Source organism: Leopardus geoffroyi, chromosome B2 (assembly GCF_018350155.1).
Source record: "Leopardus geoffroyi isolate Oge1 chromosome B2, O.geoffroyi_Oge1_pat1.0, whole genome shotgun sequence".
NCBI classification, from domain to species: domain Eukaryota; kingdom Metazoa; phylum Chordata; class Mammalia; order Carnivora; family Felidae; genus Leopardus; species Leopardus geoffroyi.
In genome coordinates, this window is record NC_059332.1 from 45,983,196 (window position 1) to 45,998,163 (window position 14,968).

Genomic DNA, 14,968 nt, shown 5'->3' on the forward strand with positions numbered 1-14,968 from the left:
GGTCAACTTCCCTTTTGCTGTTCTGTTTTGCTGGTTTCAACCTATACATAAACACACATGTACCTTCTTATATTAGTTTGAAGCATGTATCTATCACTTGGAATAGAGAATCCTGACCAGAAGCTCAGGAAAAGAACAACTGACGTCATAAGTTCACATGGTAAATTAACAACCCTGTTTAAATTTCATTATACTGAAATGAATAAATAAAAATACATCAAAAGGAATCAAAGTAGATAGGAAGGCTTATATTTTCCCATGAGACAGAGATCATTGGGTTGGGTAAAAAAAAAAAAAAAAAAAAAAAAAAAGTTAAACAAAGAAGCCCAGAATAAAAGCAAATAGACCAGGCCAACAACATTGCTTAAATATTGTTTTCAAGAAACACACCCCAAACAAAATGACACCAACTTTTAAAATGCAGAATGAAAAAAAATACCAAGGAAAGACTTATTTTAAAAACTGCTGTGATGATATTAATACAAGAAAAAAAACAGAACTTAATGTGAAGATTTATTTTGGATAAAGAGGACTATTTTATTATGATACAAGGTGTATTTTAAGAACTTACAACCATCAGGGATCTTTGGTTTTCTAGTCATATAAGTTTAAGATATGCAAAGTAAACCGGAGGGAACATGTAAGGACTAGTACATAAAAAAGTAACCAAAATAGGAGATGTTAACACTTCCTCTCAAAAATCATCAGATCAGGCAGTGCAACCACAATGTGAACAAACATGACTCATGGGATGCTGTCATAAAGGGACTCTATTTTGCATCTCACGTCCTTTTGCATTTCTTCAGTGAGCCTATTTTTTCCTTTTTCATGGCTCTGGTTAGCTGGGTAGCTACATCATTTACCCTAAAAAAAAAAATAGTTCCTGTTTATTTTGTCAAACACAGTCTCAATTCAGCCATTAAAGTGCTCAGTCCCAGGCCATCATTAAAAACTCTAATCTTGATGTAAGGCATATCCCGCTCTTCATGCCGGGAGCTACTGCGGGCAAACATCTAAGCAAAGGAAGCTGGTTGGCTTTTTTCCTCCCCTGTTTCTTCTACTCCTTCTCTCTTCCTGGCTAACTGATGCCTCTAATTAACTGGGATGGGTGGATGACAAACCTCAGGCAGGCCATGTTGTCTGGTTCATGGAACTGCAAGCCTTTTCCCTGAGACTTTGGAAGAGCAGTTTCCTACCAAACTTCAAATCACTACTTTGCTCCCACAGAGGTCACTTTAGCCAGTATGTTGTATTCAAGCTTCCCCAACTTGACTCAGACCCCAATGTACCGCTTTTGCCCTCAGACTTCAGGGTCCATAGGTTACACTCTGAGTAGCCACCTCCAATCCCCTTTCCAGTGATGGAGGTTGGGGAGTAGCATACTCCCCACTATTGTTTCCTGTGGGAGAAGAGGGGTTGTGACTCAGAGGGGGGTCCAATCTAGAGGAATGTTCCTCAGCAGTCTTCTCTAAATTCAAATCTTGACACGTTATATCCTAGATGTGTGGGTGGAACTGGAGAGCTGTCCAAAGTTTCATGTATACTTCCCTTGAAAATTCTGCACTGTGGGTCTGCCGCCTAACCTTGAGATGCAGTTTCTAGCAGGTTCTAGTATTCACAAGTGTCAGCCCCAACTTCCATTTTAATAACTTCTGAAGTAAGACGAGATGAAAAGTATTTGAATAACAACTTATTCCCTGACTCTCTCTCCTTCTCAATTGGCTCTCAGAGGAACAGTTACAGCCTTAAGTGCATTTATTAGAAAAATGAAATAAAAAGTTTATTAAGCCTTTAATATGAGATGTTAGAAAACAATTGCAAGAAAAGCATAGTGACATGGAATAAGCAATGATAAAGCCAGGCTTCCTAATACAGATAATTTTTTTTAAAGGATATGTGATTCCAAAGTAAATTCTAAAAAGGTTAACAAAATATTATAAAGTCTAGCAAGTCAGTTTAACAGGAAAAAGAATTTACTAAAAATCAATGTTAGGGAAAAGAAACAGGATAGAAGCACAGATGTTGAGGAAGTGAAAAATAAAACACTATGTGCACATTTATAGCAACATATTGGAAAGTCTACTTGAATTAATCATTTTCTAGGGAACTATGAATGACAAAAAAAATGACTGAAGAACAAACAACATACCTCAAGATACCAACCAAAAAAAAAAAAAAAAAAAAAAACAGAAAAAGGAAAAACTATCTAAAATAGCACTGCTTTAAATGACATCTGTCTACCTTGTGCATTCAATCAAATCATCCTATTAGATACTTAAGAATTGTCTATAATTCTTGTTATTTAAGCTGTTTTCAAAGTAGAGAGAAAGATTAAAGCTGTCTTACTTATCACCAGGCTACTATAGCATTAATCTAGTAATGCAAGACTATCACATAAGCCTAAAAATAGTTCAGAGTCACATATGAACATAACTACAATTTTTTAAAGCAGCAAATTAAGTCATTTATTGTATTAAAAAACTAATATAACCTAATCAAGTCTGTTTATTTCAGAACTGCAAATGAGATTTGTCATTAAGGAATTATGTTTAATTTATAATAGAAATGGTATTTCAAATAATTGGGGAAACACTTGCTGTTTAGTAAATAATGTATAACAATTGGATACCCATATGAGAAAGATTAATGTTATAATTCTATCACTCATCATATACTCAAAGAAACTCCATAGAAGTCAAATATCTATATTTAGAAATTCACAGGAAAAAAAAAGTGTCTTTATTTCCCTCAGACAGCAAAGGGCCTCCCAATATGCTATAAGCTCAAAGCCCATGAAAGAAAAGATTGAAAAATGTAACTCAGTAAACATGAACATGTACTGTAGAATGCAAGATACCTTAAATAAAGTGCAAAAAGACAAGTACAACCCTGGAAGAAAGCATTTATAAAAGAAAAAAAAACTTATATAAAAGATTATTAGCTTTCGTATATTTAAAAATTATTTTTTACTGTTTATGTTTGAGAGAGAGAGAGAGAGTGAGAGACCGAGTGCGAGTGGGGGAGGGGCAGAGGGAGAGGGAGACACAGAATCCAAAGCAGGCTCCAGGCTCTGAGCTGTCAGCACAGAGCCCATCATGGGACTCAAACCTACAACCTGTGAGATCATGACCTGAGCTGGAGTCTAACGCTTAACTGACTGCCCCACCCAGGGAGTCCCAGCCTTAGTATATTTTTAAAATGTTAACAATTAAAAAGAAAAAAAAAAAAGCAAGCAATCCAATTATGGCAAATAATTCATGACAATTTATAGTAATTGCTAGTAAATCTAGAAAGACATGCTCAGTGTCACAGGTAATCAGGGGACCACATATTAAAATAACAATGGTGTGCCATTTCCTGCTTGGATGATTGGGGAAAAGGAATGAGGTAATAGTGAGATTTTCCAAGGGGGAACCTGGCACTCTTGTTGGTGAGCATGTGAATTGGTGCCATTTTCTGGAGAATTATTTGACTGAATCTATTAAGTTAAAAAAAAAAAAAAAAAAAAAAAAAACGCCTCTCCTTTGACTCCGCAGTTTTATGTCTAGGTATCTTTTCCACAGAATTTCTTATCTACGTGCACGAAGATGGATGCTCAAAAAAATTTGTTTTGGTATTGTTGGGAATGGCAAAAAAGAAAAAAAAAGGAAGGAAAAATTGGACACAGCTATAATGTTCCATCATTAAAGAGCGGTGAACAAGTTTATGCTATTGATTTATTTAATGAGGCGATATACATAAAGCACTTGGAACAATGTCTGGCACCTGATAAGCACCAGATATGTGTTAGTTACATTGTCCTCCCACCCTAGAATTATAAGCTCTTTGAAAGCAGCATGTTTGTCTGTTTCACTCATTACTGTGTTTCCCTGGGCCTAGAACAGTACATGACATGTAGCAGATCCTCAGTCAATATATTTAAAATGACTCTTGGGGCACCTGGGTGGCTCAGTGGGTTGAGCCTCCTAGTTTTGATTTCTGCTCAGGTCATGCGTGATCTCACGGTTCTTGAGATGGAGAGCCCTGGATCAGGCTCTGCACTGACAGGGTGGATCCTGCTTGGGATTCTCTCTCTCTCTCTCTCTCTCTCTCTCTGCTCCTCCCCACTTGTGTTCTCTCTCTCAAAATAAATAAACTTAAAAAAAATGACTCACATACGTACAATGCTCTTTTGCTGTGATTGCCCCTCTATATCCATTTTCTGCCTTGCTCCGATTCCTAGGAAGCTGACTCGGGGTTCCCTTACCCTCTGGCTTTTAGTTTGCAGCAGCCCACGGAGGCACAACAGCACTGGGGAGAGTGAAAGGGTATTTCTTCTCTGCCATACTGTGGTAGGTAGTGATTTCATCCCTCTAACTATGGCCAGACCTCCCAGTGGTTAAGTCTGGAAAAAGAAACCCCACTCCATTCTACCCACCTCCCACCCATGGTTACAGCTCTCACTAGGTTCCAGTAACAAGGAAAATTCTCTTCCTGTTTCTTTAGCCTCAAGGTAGTAACTACTTTCTTCTGTTGCTAACAGCTGGGTGCATTACTCTCCCTTACTGCTTCCCTTGCTGGCCTCCGCGTATTTCCTGTTCAGACCACAACTGATATACGAGCTAAGCAATATCATGCAGCTATTAAATACTGTGAGGGAGAACTAAATGTACTGACGTGAAAACAATTCCACAGTGAAAATGTTAGATTTAAAAAGGCCAAACAAAGATACCTATATGGGTATTTATCCACAGTCAAGATTTGCCATGTTTTGGTTTAATGCTATTTTCAACATTTAGATATTTCAAATCCATAGTGCACTATAATAGAAGAAAGATTTGAATATATAATACACACTTGGACAACTCAGTGGTTTAAAAAGAGCTTTAACTGTCTAAATATATACATGACTACGAATCCCAGACAACATATGCCATTCCAGCAATAATGCTGGGACGATAATGCCACCCCTTCCTTATGTTCCATACCCCGTGTCTGTGTCACAGAGAGCAAGGATTCCCTGGCAACACCTACTGGTCATTTGTGACACTATCACCAAGCATAATGCATGATATAGCGCAATAGCATCACGTACTGTAAGTTTTTGAATTGTTATGGCACTTCGGTTTATAAAGGAAGGATCAAAGAACAGACCATAACATCTTAACACCTTTTTGGTGTTTAAACATCCATACTTAAATGCTGTCAGTTCAAAACCTCAGGAGTTTCCCCCTTCATATTCAAGACTGGTCCCTAAACCTGAAGGGCGAAGAGAGGCTGAAGAAAAAGGCAGACAGGCGACTCCAGATTGGAAGAGGGCAGATTCAATAAGCAAGGGAACTTATGTCCAACACTTTTCTTGAGTAGCTGCAAGATGACTGGATCTCTACAGCCGCCAGCCCGAATCTCAAAAGGTTATACAAAGGCCTTACCTGGGTTCAGTGCATGTTCAATCTAGGTGGTCTCGAGGATACCTTACTCTCAAGGCTGTGTTCTTGAAACAGCCCCCACTGTGAGGATGGTGGGTGGAATGTGTGTTCCGAGGACTGGGGCTTGAGGAGTCTCCAGTTCCCCTGGTCAGCTTGCAGGTAACAAGCAGTCATGTCGTCTCCATGGCTTTCCCAATTAATATCTAGAAAATGCTATTGAAACATCAAAGTAGGAATGACAGCTACCTCTGGGTATGTAATGGGAACTGGTATGGGCACAGGGGAAATTTATCTTTTTTTTTTTTCCTCTAAACTTCTGTATTATTGAAAAGTCATTTTACAGCGAGCCTATGTTAGTTTTCTAATTATGGAAGCATATTTAAATAACATTTGATACAAAAGAATGATGGGATCTTCTAGAATGAAATTTTGATAAAATTTTGATAATTGTATGGAAGACAAACAGAAAAGAGAACAGTTTGACTACACACAGAGCTGTCTGATATAAGCATTTAAAAGAAGACATAAGGGTGCCTGGGTGGCTCAGTGGGTTAAGTGCTGACTTTGGCTCAGGTCACGATCTCGCAGGTTCGTGAGTTCAAGCCCTGCATCTGACTCTGTGCTGATAGCTCAGAGCCTGAAGCCTGGTTCGCATTCTGTCTCTCTCTCTCTCTCTCTGCTCCTCCCCAGCTTGTGCTCTGTCTTTCTCTGTCTCTCAAAGATAAATAAACATTAACAAAAATTAATAAACACGTAAAAACCAGGAGGAGCTGGCCCAGAGACGTCACCAGGATCACTAACCTGGGAGTGGGGATGGAAGTCCTAAAATAGAGCAGGTAGGTCTGCAGCAATGTGGTCAGGATAGCCCAAAGCCCAGACTGGCTTGAGATCTATGCGGAACAAAACCCTCAAGACAATACAAAATAAATATGTTTTTGCTAAGAACAGACAGGAACAAGCTGAACAAGAGAAGGAACTGTTTAGGGAAGGTGCACACTTTTACTAACCTGACAGAAACGACACACTCACTCATCTATTATTTTTGTTTTCTTTAACACAAAGATACAAAGAAATGGTGTTGGGGGAACTGAAACTCAATACATGAGAGAAGATATAAAGTGAACATCAGCCCGTTAAATGATATTCAGTTTTCAGACCCGAAAAGATTATATTCTAGTGTAATAAAAGGATTTATAAATGTGATAAGAACGCTCTGAAGAAGAAAGGTTTAAGGAGGTGAACCATGTTCCAATGTTTCAAAATAAGAGACATATTATGAAGACTCACTTAAATGCAATTCCTTTGTGTGTGTGTGTGTGTGTGTGTGTGTGTGTGTAGTGATATTTTATTTTCTTTAATTCTATCAATATCTAATTTGTGCAGAGACACTGTGTTAGTTTACTGGGGCTGTCATAATGAAATCACAACAGAATGAATAGCTTAACAGAAGTTTATTTCCTGGCATTTCTGGAAGCTATTAGTTCAAGACCAAGGTAGCAGTAGAATTGTTTTTTTCTTAAGGCTTCCCTCTTGTCTTGGAGGTGGCTACTTTCTTCTGTCTTTACATGGACTTCTTTCTGGGCATGTCTGTGTCCTAATCACCTTTTCTTATAAGGATACCAGTCATAATTAATTAGCTCTCCTGACCCAATACCTCATTTTACCTCTTTAATGACCCTGTCTTCAAACGTAATCACTTCAGAAGGGAATGGGGGTTAGGGCTTCAACATACGGAGTTTAGAGGGATAAATTTAGCCCATAAGAGCTACTTATCACCTTTAACTGAAATTTAATTATTTTGGTGTATATCCTGTCATTCATATGATTATGTAAACTTAAATGATGGAATGCGAGTTTGATGTGTTTATATCTCGTGGCATCTTTAATTATCAAGGAGATCAAGTTTGTGTTGAGGGAGAATGACTGACTGACTGACTGAATGAATGAATGATACATATTGTGAAGCAATGCCTTTCTCGTCTCATCTTTCTAATTCAGACTGTAAGCTCATGTGTGAACATTGTTGCTGAAGGGAGAGAGAAGTTAGTAAACAAAAAGCTACGGTGGCTTCTGTTATAGCCATTTGACATAGACAGTGAGAAGCAAGTCATGACAGGTACAGGGACAGCTGTTATGAGGCCCTTCATCCAGCTCACAGATTCTTTTCTTCTGTCAACAGGATAATGCCGACCCCAGTCCCATCAGCACAGTCTCCCCTCAGGAACTCACATCAAGAAGGGAGATAAGGCTAGTTCAGTGAGGTCCTGGCTTTTATGAGCAGAAGAGGCTGAACCAAAGTGGAGGACTCCTTCCTCCCAGACAGTAGCCTCCCACTACTTCCAAAGCAACTGCCCTTCAGAATAATCTCTGAAATGTTGCCTATTCTTTGTGGCATTTAGCATCTTTTTGAGTTCTGACTATATACCAAGGTTAGGGTATCTTTCCATACACATGGTAGTTGGATGATTTTGAACTTGGGAATTGGCTAGTCTCAGTTCTGAACATTCTTGACAACCTTTCAAACCTCTTCAAACACTCCTTCCATTAGTCTGCTTGGTCCTTCCCAGTGCTGATCCCTCAGTTGTCAACAGCTAAGAGTCTTTACGATACCAACCATGCCAGGGAGCTGATTTATGCCTAAAACAGGCAATACCATCTCCACTCCAGCATGGTAATGGAGACTTCATGCCTCAAAATTCCACAGCACTGAGTTAGATACACGTACATTGAAGGCTGCCATTCTAGAAAGTTCAACATAAATTAACCATTTCACTTATATGGAGAAGTATGCTCAGAGATCCAAATCCCTGACTCCTTTTTTTTTTTTTAATGTTTATTTATTTTTTTGTGAAAGAGAGAGAGAGGGAGGAGGAAGAGGAGGAGGAAGGACACAGAGAGGGAGAGAGAGAATCCCAAGCAGGCTCAATGCTGTCAGCACAGAGCCCAACGTGGGGCTCGATCTCATGAACTGTGAGATCATGACCTGAGCCAAAATCAAAAGACCGATGCTTACCAGACTAAGCCACCCAGATGCCCCTCAAATCCTTGACTTCTAAATTAATTTTATTAACGTGTTTTCAGATGAGGACTGTTCATAAAAGTGTTTTTCTAGAGCAGTCACAATTTTTTACATTTAAAATTTAAATTTAAAATTTAAATTTTCTCACTTCATTTCATTCTGTAAATAAGAGGCAAAGGGGAAAAGTGATCACCTTCTTCCTAATTTCTCAGGACCTGTCCCAAGTGCACTTTTATAGATGTCTTTCTGTTTGGGCCTCAGTCTGAAATGGGATAATGGTAGGTGATGAAGTACAAAAACAAAGATGGCAATTGTAGTCTCTCTTCAGATTTCCAAATTAATAGGTGCAAGTTCAACTTACTAAATTTTTGTAAAAATATTTTTGTAAAATATTTTTTGTAAAATTATTTTTGTAAAATTTTTGTAAATAATTTTTGTAAAAATATTAAATTTTTGTAAAAATAAGTACCATTAGACTGATGAGGGCAGTATTTATTATCTTTCTAATATGGAATATTTGTGAGGCAACAATGTTTATTAAAGAATCAGGCATCCATAAACTTATCTAAACTGGTGAATGCAATTTGATAAAATGAAATCAGTTGGTCAACTATTAATTAATTACAAATTTTTCTTTTTAAAAAATTGAGACCATGTACAGAAATAGTGTACTACTTAATAAATATGACTGACAACTATTATCGAAATACATTTTTTATTTTTTTATTTTTTATTTTATTTTATTTTATTTTATTTTTTTCAACGTTTATTTATTTTTGGGACAGAGAGAGACAGAGCATGAACGGGGGAGGGGCAGAGAGAGAGGGAGAAACAGAATCGGAAACAGGCTCCAGGCTCTGAGTCATCAGCCCAGAGCCTGACGTGGGGCTTGAACTCACGGACCGCGAGATTGTGACCTGGCTGAAGTCGGACGCTTAACCGACTGCGCCACCCAGGCGCCCCTCGAAATACATTTTTTAATCCTTTCCTGGTGTGGTACCTATGGTTTCTCCAAACATGAAAGGAAATAGAACATAATGATTATGAGGATGCACTTTGAAGTCACACAGGCCAGAATTTTAATCCTCACTCTTTCATTGACTAGCAGTGTGGTCTTGGGCCTAAGTTATTTTTATCTTCTAGCAGAATTAATGATATCTACCTTATTGGGATGAAAGAAACCATGTATTCCAAGAAGTCCAATGTAGTGCCAGTCACACAGAAACACCTTATAAATGGTACTTATTATTATTATTCTTGTGCAGACTTAACTAAATTTCTATAAATGCTGCAAGGGCTACAAAAGAGACAATATGTTTTATGAGTGCATTGTATTGTTACCCACATAAAAAGGCAAATAATTACAGTGCATACAGCACATTTTTCTGACTCATAATGTTTTCTCAATAGACGTCACTTTCCTTTCACTGACTTCCTGTGCCTTGTGCTTTTCCTTCAAGTGTATTGATGACCAAGAGTTTCCTTTCATAATCTTTACTTGATTAAAAGAAAATAAAGAAAACAATCACAATGGAAAATTTTATGTAAATTGTGAGTAAACATACACTTTGAGAAATCCTTTTTGATTGAAGACCCTTGAAACGAGCCATGTCTAAGTGGAAAAACGATATATTCTGTAGTTGTTGCTCTGATTTGCTCAGAAAATCTGTAGTTGCTCAGAAAACTGCTCTCAGTTTTCTCTGATTACTGCTGCTAATGGCTAATAAGAATTTGAAAAGATACCAGGACAGCTCTTGAAGTTCGCTTGGTTCAAGTAATGTGATAGTTTCTACACACTCTATAGAAATTCATTTCTATACTCATTTTTCATTTGTTTTGCTGATCCTTATACACGGATTCAGGTAAACAGAGGATGTAAATCAAATAACTATGGTGACTTTGATTTTTGTTATTGTATTTGTATTTGTCATTCTCAAGGATCTCTTTAGCATCTTTTCAAATTTATTGTGACAGTTCTTATACTTTCCTATTTACTGCAGATATCTTAAACTATTTCTGTTAGTTTGTTAAGTACAACAATGTTAAAGAAAAAAAAAAAAAAACACCTCTGCAATTGTTAAAATGTAAGGAAGACTTTGCTCAAGACTACCACAACAGGGGAGGGACATCAGTCTTAACTCTGGATGTAGCAAAGACAGCTGGGGATTTATAGCCAACAAACAGAGTGAAGGGGTCTATGGACGGAAGAGTACTCCAAGGAGATATGAAGGGCGGGGACATTCTTGCTAAACTGACCTAACAAGATTCCTACTAAAGGCAGTTCAAGACTTTATCCACTAAAGGTGGGAGATGAGGAACTGGGTCAGATACCAAAAGTGTGGGACTCTCATTACACTGAGCAGGATTCTTGCTAAAACTGGGCTCATCAGGCCACAGACAAGATGAGGGCTAAGGCTGAAGCTTAGTCAGAAACAAGGCTCAGAGAAGCCTGACTGAAGTTTTGTCAAGCAGAGTTTTGTCAGTAAACACCATTGCTTTTTCATCTTTGTCAAATGATTCTCAAGCCTGAAGACTGCAGTTCTGTTCCTTAGACGATTGTTTTCTCTGGTTCTCATATTTCTTCCTTTGCTTCTCTGGGAATGTGTGTGGTCCATGGGGCTTGACGCCCAGCATGAAGGTATCTTTCTCCAGAGATCTGTGTTAACTCCTCCCAAGTGCCTGGAGGTTCTGTCTGTCCAAAGCTACCTGACACCAAGTTCAAAGCCTGAGGTAGGTTAAACTACTCCTGTGCTGGGGAACTTATAACCTACACAGCAGTGTGAAGGTCAATTCAGTTCAGACTCACTTTTACTTTGAGGATGTATCCCTTTTATGTTTCAGATTATTTTGAAAAGTTGTTCTACTAGAATCTCCATCACTGTGGATCCTCGGTTTTGATTTTTGTTCCTTCTTCTCTGGTTGGCCATCAAAATAAAAATTCAAGTGTGACAATATTTACAAATACCCTCAAGGCAAAAGCAACTTCCCTACTCATTTATCTCTCTATGATTTCATTTCACTTACACTGCAGCCTGGTAATTCCTTAGTACTGTATACTTTTCATGGAGATAACTTTTATATTTTGCTATCACATAAGAACTTTCAGGAAATTTTAATTTAGTTTTTTTTCTTTTAATTGGGTAAAGATAAATCCATAGGAGCAAAGCATGATAATCAGGCATTTTTAGGCAACAAATGATCAATAATAAGATAAAAATGAACAAGGTAAAAACTTCAATGTCAAGTGAAGTTCAGTAATTGACTAAGGGATTTTTCCTTTACTTCTTTGAACTGTCATTTTGTTATTTTGTTGTTGAGTCCATTTGTATATATTGATTATTGATTACTAACTTCAGAACTGTCAGTATCTGAGTCATATGTTTAACATAAGACTGTCCCTACTCTTTGAAAATAATCCCTGTACCAGTGAGATTGTCCACTTGAAGTAAATTGTACCATCCTTGCCTTTTGGAATAGCCAGATGTGACTACCTCATTTGTCCTTAGTTCCTAATCTTGATGTTCGATGATAACTTTGACTTTGGTATTTATTTCCCAGTACTTTGCATCATCCACCTTGATACTTAAAAACTTGATGATTTCATTATCATTTAACTCCACCTTCAATGCTCTGGAATTTTTTTAACCTTGGTCAACTAACCCATCAAGTCCAAACCACAAGAGCAGAATAATCTAATCTAATCTAATCTAATCTAAATACTATGGAAACAGTCTCTGAGACCTGAAGTTGCATACAGAAGAGTTTTGGGGAATACCCTCTGGAGATGTTTTTAAGGAAGTGGAGAAGACAACAGAGAAAAGGCAGGAGCTAGTCCACTAAAGGGATATAACTGAAACCTTAGCCCCTATTAGCTCTCCAGCTGGGATGGCCTTTCAGTGTTGATCCAAATTGGAGCACAAAGGCTTAGCTTTTGTATTCCCACATCAGCCAGTCATATGTCCAAGATGGAGCATGAACTTGGGTGAGGCAGTTCCCTGCAGCCAGCTGAGGGTAGTTCCCACTGAGGACACAACTGTGATCCATCAGGCTGTGACATGGTATGTTGGTCCTGGCGATCTTGATACAATGCCCAGGCATCCACTATAGCAATTCAAGATCTAGGAGGAAATAAAGTAATAGGAAATGGAAAAATATATGAGAATCATGACACTGCCTTGCAGTTACCACATAAGAAGTCCCAGATACAACCCAGGAATGCATTATGATGATCAGTTCTTACTGTTTGACTCTTTAGTGGGGTGTTGACCATGTGTAGTCCATGGAGTTGTCCTCTTTATCCATTCATGTGTGCCCCTAGTGAGGATATAGCTGTCTGCTTTACACTTGAAAATTCTTTGAAATTTTTGCTTTCACATAAAAATTTGGTGAATTTTGTTTTATTCTCTAAAAATATTTGTGATTATTTTTTTAAGGTTTGTTTGTGTATTTATTTATTTATTTAGAAAGAGAGAGAGAGTGAGTCGGGGAGAAGCAGAGAGAGAAAATCCCAAGCAGGCTCTGCACTGTCAGCATGGAGCCCAAAGCGGGGCTCAAACTCATGAACCATGAGATCATGATCTGAGCCCAAATCAAGAGTCAGACCCTTGGACTGCTGAGCCACCCAGGTGCTCTGATACTTGTGAGTATTTTAACATCCAAGGAAGGCTTTACAGAATTTCTCAGTTTAATTACTTGATTTTTGTTTCTCAAATATTCTAAAAAACAAAACAAAACAAAAGCCTAGGGCTTATGCATACCCCTGACATACCTTGTAAACTTTCAGAGTTTTCGAAACGAGGAACAGGGTAACACAGGTATTACCGGGACAGAGTCCAGACCTAGATCGATTGTGTTACAATCCTGGTTCACCCACTCATAAGCTGGTAAAGTTTGGGTAAGTTACTGAACCTTTCTGGGTTTCAGTTTTTTCACTTATAAATTGTGGCTAATAATAGCCCAATGCACCAGGTTCTTTTGAAAATTAAAGCAGTCGATGTTTATAAAACATTTCAAATAGTGCTCTCACAAAGTGAATACCATTTACAGGTTTGGGTGGCACACTATTTGCTTTATAAATAACATTATTTTAAACACGATTCCATACTGTTAAGTAAACACTACTTAAGGTTAACTAAATAAATATTTCATTTGATCTTTAAAGGAAAGCTGCTGGGAAGAGAGGAAATTGAGTCATAACTCATGGATGGGGATAATGAGAGGTGATAATTGAGGTCATTGAACAAGCTCATACAGCCTAGCTAGTCAGTGGAATATTTAAGTAGAAACTCTGTTTCTTTTTATTTTTAATAGAATATGTTGTCAAGTTGGCTAACATAGCGTATACGGTATGCTATTGGTTTTGAGGGTAGATTCTGTGATTCATCGCTTAATCCGAATTCCTCTCTGTTTTTGGAAATCTTGCTTTTGAAATGCAAGCACACTTACTCTGCACATTTACTCTGATAAACCTGGTAGAAAGAAGGGGCCCTCCTTTTTAAATTATGGTAACAATGTATTTTATCATGTAATTGTCAAAGCAGTACTCCAGACACTGAAAACATTTGGCTAAACATAATAAATGTTTTACTGAGTTTAATTAACTTCATGGGAGTAGGAAGATGAGAGATAAAAAAAAGTATCCTTCTTTTGCTAGAAAAGGAAACATAGAAATAAAAATGTTTCTGTGTATAAACTCCAAAAAAACCCTTTGTGGCTTAGAATAATAGATTTTTTCCCCCTTTTTTAGAACTGGAGGGAATGTCAGACGTCCAATACCTTAGTTTTATTCAATACCAAATTGAAGCTCAGAAAAGTAAAATAAATTTCCCAAAATTATGGCACTAATTAGACACAGAGCTGGCATCTGAAAATATGTAATTTTTATTTCCGGGATAATGTTCCTTTGCTACAGGAATATTAACTGTAATATCTCTAGTTTTTCTGTCTAAGGAAACTCTTAAATCAGTCTCTATTTAAGACCAGAAAACTCCTACACCTGGAGCCCAAGCGGATAAACGCCTTCAAAAGGGGTCAGTGCAATTTGCTGTTTCACATTGTAAAGTCAGATTAAAATACAGGTATGGCTGTTAAAAGGAGACTTCTTTATTCCTCTCTAATTCACACAATGAGACAAAGTTGGATCATTTACTGTGTCCTCCTTTTTCTTACAGTTACATGGACTGACCATACTAATTGTGTTTAAGGAAAGCAATTACTGAAAAGTTCCTTTAGACATGCAAATCTAATGGCCTATTTCTATAGTGCATGAAAGGAAACTCTTTGTGGAATTATAATGCTAGTGTATTTGAAGTTACCTTAAAAGAGTTTGCAATCTGCCTTCCCCTTTTAAAAATATGTGGAACAGGGCATTTGAGCCAGCTCCTGCTGAAATAAACAACAATTTCTCCCTTCCTAAAATATTACCACCGACATACTGCCTGTTCCATTCCCAACATGAATCTACACCCGACCAAATTTATTTGCTTGTATGCATTGATGCTTTGGTTTAGTGACTGAGAACTAGAAACAGAATTTGTCTCAG